This window comes from Ochotona princeps, chromosome 1 (assembly GCF_030435755.1).
Source record: "Ochotona princeps isolate mOchPri1 chromosome 1, mOchPri1.hap1, whole genome shotgun sequence".
Taxonomy (NCBI): domain Eukaryota; kingdom Metazoa; phylum Chordata; class Mammalia; order Lagomorpha; family Ochotonidae; genus Ochotona; species Ochotona princeps.
The window spans coordinates 119,170,072-119,176,071 of NC_080832.1; the positions used below are offsets into that span (position 1 = coordinate 119,170,072).

At 49.8% G+C, this 6,000-nt stretch overlaps 1 pseudogene; it reads left to right on the forward strand.

Moving 5' to 3' along the window:
- The window catches only part of LOC101529743 (histone H2B 1/2-like), a 45,989-nt pseudogene extending 45,883 nt beyond the window's left edge, over positions 1 to 106 (forward strand).
- Positions 107 to 6,000: the final 5,894 nt, after the last annotated feature.

Consider the following 6,000-nt stretch of genomic DNA (forward strand, 5'->3'; position numbering starts at 1 on the left):
TAGTGGCTGAGGTCCTCTCCTTGCATGTGCCGGGATCCCATGTGCGTGTCGGTTCGTGTCCTAGCTTCTCCACTTCCCATCCAGCTCCCTGTGTGTGGCCTGGGAGGACAGTGGAGGACAGCCCAGGGCCCTGGGACCCTGCACGTTTGTGGGAGTGGAGGAGGCTCCTGGCTTCAGCTCAACTCAGCTCCAATAGTTGCAGCCGCTTGGAGAGTAAACCAGCGGATGAGGATCTGTCTCTCCTTCTCTCTGTAAATCTGCCTTTCCAATAGAAAAAAAAAGGGGGGGGCAGACACACAGAGAGAAATCTGCTATGGGATGAGGACCTAGTCACGGTGCCAGAACTCTGCTGCACAGATGGGTCTCAGTAGCCAGAGTCAGACCCCAGGATTGAGTGAGACAGTCTTCCGGCTTCCAACCGGAAGTGCATCCCGTGGGGAGCCCCATGCCTAGGACTATTACAGAAAATCCCGTCCCCGTGCCTGGTGCCAACTGAAACAATGAGGACACACTTTTAGGGTGAAAAGAACATTATTCCTTCGGCAGGTGATAGTGTGGCAGATTTCAAAGCCTCAAAGGTACTTCCAGGATTATATTGGGGTTAAAGATTTATTTATTTTTATTGGAAAGGCAGATTTACAGTGAGAAGAAGAAACAGAGAAAGATCTTTCATCCTCTGGTTCACTCCCCAAGTTGTCACAGCAGCTAGAGCTGAGCTAATCCAAAGCCAGGATCCAAAACTTCCTCCGGGTTCCAAGGCTTTTGGGCTATCCTCTTCTACGTTCTCAGGCCACAAGTAGGAAGCTGGATAGGAAACGGAGCAGTGAGGATATATACCGGTGTCCATATGGGATCCTGGCATTGCAAGGCGAGAACTTTAGCCACTCGGCTACTGCACTGGACCCTATCAAAGGGTTATAAGAAAGAGGAAACTAGTATGGTGAAATTGTGACAGGCTAATAGGTAGAGTCAGGGAGAGAAATGAGAAAAGGCATGGAATCCAGTTACAAAATGGAGTCACTTCGGTTTAGGCCTACATAAGTTTGCTAACCTGCTCTTTATGCTTCTGTATAAAACGCTTTGCCAGCTTCCTGCTTCGTGGCCCAAAGCACAAGGTGCACCAGGCCCTGCCGGTGGCCCTTGCTCTCATGGCTGCCTCCTGTGGCTGCATAACTCACTTTTTCTAATAGAAACCCATGTAACCCTCACCCCGGGGTCACTCTGAAGGAAAGAAATGCCAACCCCAGCCGGTCTGTTCACCTACCTCCTCAGTAAACTTTGCTGCTTTGCAGAGTTGTCTGGGCTGCACTTTTTGGGCAGGGATTAGGGTTGGATGGAGCAAAGTGGACTCCGTAAGCGTAAGAGAAGCTTGTTTCTGCCGCAAGATGCTTTTAGGAAGATCTACGTGCCGCAGCACCCTTCTGAGTTTCAAGCTTTCTCATGAGAGTAGAAAAAAAGTTACCCACAGATTAAGCCAGCTTTCTAGTGGGTTTTACACTGTCTTCTTGATGGTTAGCTGTTATTCTGTTTATTGCAATTGTGCTTTAAACGACTGTACTTGAGGGCCCGGCACAGTAGCTCAGCAGCTAAAGTCCTCACCTTGCATGCGCCGGGATCCCATATGGGGGTTGGTTCTAATCCTGGCAGCCCTGCTTCCTATCCACCTCCCTGCTTGTAGCCTGGGAAGGCAAGTCGAGGGTGCCCCAAATCTTTGGACCCTGCACCTACGTAGGAGTCCAGGCTCCTGGCTTCAGACCCATGCAGTTCCGGCCATTGTGGTCACTTGGGGAGCGGATCATTGGATGGAAGATCTTCCTGTCTGTCTGTTCTTCTCTTTGTATATTTGACTTTGCAATAGAAATAAAATCAATCTTTAAAAAAAAAAAAAAAAGACTCCACTTCAGCCATTTTCTTTCCTCTCTCGGACCCCCTCCCTGCTCCTAGGTCATCCTAACTGCTGAGGCAGGAGCATTCTAACTTTAGCAAATCCCACTCTGCTCACTGATTTGTCTGCGTGGAAATTTGTCTTTCGTGTGAGAGCTCTGGTGTCCTGGGCCACAGTTTGTCACTCCAGCAATTCCAATGCATCCCTTCCCAGTCTCCTCCAGGAAGGCCGAGGGGCCCACAAATGGTGAGATGAGATCTACCCTGGACCATGTTCCTCTGCTGTGCTGAAGAAGTTGACACAGGAACAAAGCAGTCTGTGCCTTAGGACATGGGAAAACGGGAAGCCAGCAGCCCAGCCATGAAGCATCAGCTTCCTAGCCTTACATTTAAGTAGGAAAAAATGGCAGTTTGTGTTATTTTACACTCAGTTGTTTTATTCCTGGCTTCTCCTGTATGAAAGGTTTGCTGAGTGGGAAATAGGAGAGATTTCTTCCAAGGTTTTAGTGTCCCAGGGTAGCCCTTCTGGCACCTGGCAGATAGGATTCCCCTGGGGTGATTTCCTTACAGGGAAGACTGGGCTCACACATCCAGTTGTCAGGATATGGGCAGGGTTTGGTAGTATAAAGTACTAGGCTGCTACCAGGATGTGTTGCTCAAGCTGTTGGAAGCTGCAGCCTTCCTTTTGTCAGGTGCTTTGTTTTCATTATCCACCCCACATCACACATCCCCTCACACATGGATAGGCTAATTTCTATCTTCCTACCTCACACATCATCTAAGGTTCATGGAGTATGCCACTTTGCCACCTAGTGATTTCTTGCACCTTGGCATGTGCTGTGGTAGCTGGCTCCACACACAGCATCCAGACCACCTATTCCTGAGGCAACCAGTGCACACAGAATTGAGAAAGAATGAGCCCCTGGATCTCTTGATCAAACAATGATTCCTTGAGACACATGACTTCCAACGTTGTGGATGTGATCAGGACCCAGTCAGGAACAGCTGAAATTTGTGTATCAAAGAATCCAGAGACTGAGGCCAATATATACCAAAAAGGAAACAAATTGCCTCTACTAATAAATAGCAGTAGCAAAACTAAAAGCAAAGTTTTGTCTTGTGACTGCTGTCCCACCCTGCACCTGTTTCCTGTTGCATGAACGAGGGGCTGGCTCATGCAGATGGCAACAACGCTTAGAAGGGCACAAGGAGGACAGCTGAGACTTTAAGGTTATGCCTGCAAAGGCAGGCCTACACGAACAGGAGCTCCACTAAGGGGGAAATGCTTCCCCAAGGAAATGAAAGTCACCCGGACAGAGATTTTCATCAATATTGTTTCCTGGTGAATCCTAAGTTTCAGGCCTAGCGGTGTGTGTCAAATGAAAGAGTAACTTTCTGAGATGCACAAAGCATATGTCATGAGATGTTTATGTATGCATTTATGTATGTAACTGTAAAATTGTGGGGAGATGTGTAGGAAATGTGGTAATATATGCTGTGTATCATGTTATGGCTTGTGTTTGTGTGCTGTGTGTGTGATGTGAAGTGTGCTGTGTGTGTGCATACATATTGGCTGTAGTAGGCAGATATGAAACTGATTTCATCACTAGGAGACCAGCGCTATGTGAAATTTTAAAGGGAGTTCCTTAGGATTGTTTGTTGCAGGGAATTCAAGGAGAAACACAAGAGCAATCTCATTTCTGATCTCACACCAAAGAATTTTTTTAAATTTTATTTTGGTGATGTTTCTACAAAATTGATCAGGAAGGAAACAGTCGAGGGTCAGGGGAAAATGGGCTAGACCATTGTTTACACATTTTGTTTTTTTCTTCCTGTATCTGGGGGAGGGAGGATACAGGAGAGAAACCACGCCCAGCCTCCCAAAGACCTCAGTACATGGTGATGGGATCAGCCACTGAATATCATCCCAAGGTCTCCATTGTGGAGCATGTTCCGAAGGCTGTGCTCAAGTGGTTTTGATAGTCTTGGGGTTACTAATATTGCTGCCCCAAGGATGAGAAACTCTTTCCAAAGTCAATTGGCTGACATTTCACCTCAGAGTCTCCATTCACTCAGAAATTTGCTGTCAAGATCCACTGGGATAGTTGATCAATTTGTTCTGCACTCCTTCCTCTGCAAACCAATGGGTGTTGCAGCCCAGACCAGCCCTGCCCTTCAGATACTCAGCCCTCATATACCACAGGATGAGCTGCAGCCCAGTCAGACCAACTCCGAATAACCCTCACTGGACCAGTCCCCAGCTCTGATTCCTGTTTCTGCCAGCATGTGCAGTAGACTGGTTCGGTCTGTCCTACATCCCATTCAGATTTTGTATACATCAATGGACACTGAAGCCTAACTCGATCCAACCAACTCCACCCTCAAGCCCACACTCATGATGGCAGGTGCCACCACCTGTCCAGCCAGGCCCACCCCCCCTATGCTCACCAGTGAAAGTTGCAGCACATCTTTGAGGTGCCCATAGCCTCCCCACTAGACCACTACCTGCTGCAGATCTTGCACTCTCCAAGTGGTTCTTCAATTTAGCTCTGCAAGATTTGCCCTCAGTCCCAACACTTGCCAGTTCAAATGTAGGGCAACAGGTGTTGCAGCCCTACCCAACCTGGTCTGCCCCCAGTCCCAGCTCTCACACTCACAAGAAAGAGCAGTGACCCAACAGGGGAGTCCCCACTACTCCTCTACAGGGCTCACATGCCCCTCCCCTGCTCCCCAGTCTTCTAGTGGATGCTGTGGTACAGTCTGGCATGTTCCTTCTCACCTCAGCATTTACCGGCATGTATTGTAATCTGGCCCTGCCTGGTCTGCCTCTATTTCAGCTCGTACTGGCAGGTGCTGCTGCCCAACCCAACGCAGTCAGCTCTCAGTCCCGGCTATAATGTGAACTGGCTGGTTCCAACCCAGCCCGTCCTGCATCCCGTATGGTTCTAAGATCTGCCAGTGGGTGTTATGAATTGGGCCAGCCTGGCCTACTTCCAGACCTGAGCCACAGATATGCTGGTGGTTACTGTAACCAGATCTGATCTGGGCTGCTCTTGCCTTGGTTTTTGTGCTCACCTGCAGGGACTGCCTCCTGACAAAGGAGTTCCCCAAGCTCCTCTATGGGGTCTCCTCCCAGTGGTAGATCTTGTGCACACTGGGAGGTCCTTGGCCTAGGATGACTTAGTCCACCTCCTGTCCTGGAAGGAACAGTGGCCTTCCCCAACTAGCCCACACTCAATCCAGTTTTTACTGTTGGGTATTACAGCCCAGCCACACCTGGTCCATGCCCTGACACAGCTCTAATGTGGCCTGTAGGAGAACAGACTCTACATCTGCTCTGGCTCTCATGAGCAACAGTGTGTTCTGGAGTCTAACCCAGTCTGGCATGTCACACATCCAGTCCACACCCATGCTGAGGAACACTGCAGCCATGCCCAGCCCAGACCACTGCCCCCATTCCGGTCTTCATGCTCACCAGTGGGAATCACAACCTAGCCAGGATGTCCCCTTTGTTCCCCAACTAGGCCTGTTCCCAGACCCAGATCTTACGTGGGCCAGTGGTTGTTTTGACCCAGCTCAGCATAGCTCATCCCCCCTCTTGACCTTTGCCATTGGATGCTAAGGACTGGACCAACCTGCCCTTTCTCCAGTTTCAACTCTCACTGGTGAGTACTATAGCCAGGCTTTCCCCAGTCTGCTCCCATCCCTGACTCATGCAAACCATTAGGTGTGATAACCTAGCCCAGTACAACCCACAGTCCAGCCTGGCTAGTGCATTTGCCAGTGAGCTAAGGTTGGCCTGGCCCTGCCTGGTCTACCCCCTTTCAAAACCAACCCACACAGTCACCAACAGGTGTAGTAAGGCTGACTGTCTGGTCTGACCAATACCCAGGTCTGAATCACATGCTTACCAGCAGGAGCTACTAGGGGAGTTTCCCTAGTTCCCCCACCATACTCAGACCCAGATTTCGCATGTGCTAGCTGGTGCAAGGCCCTTACCAGGCACAGACTACCCTCTCCATCCCAGCCTATGTATGAGCAGTAGATGGAGTAGATGGGAGTGGACTGGTCTGGGGTGGGTGTGCCAGACCGGGCTCGGCTCCAGCACCTGCTGGT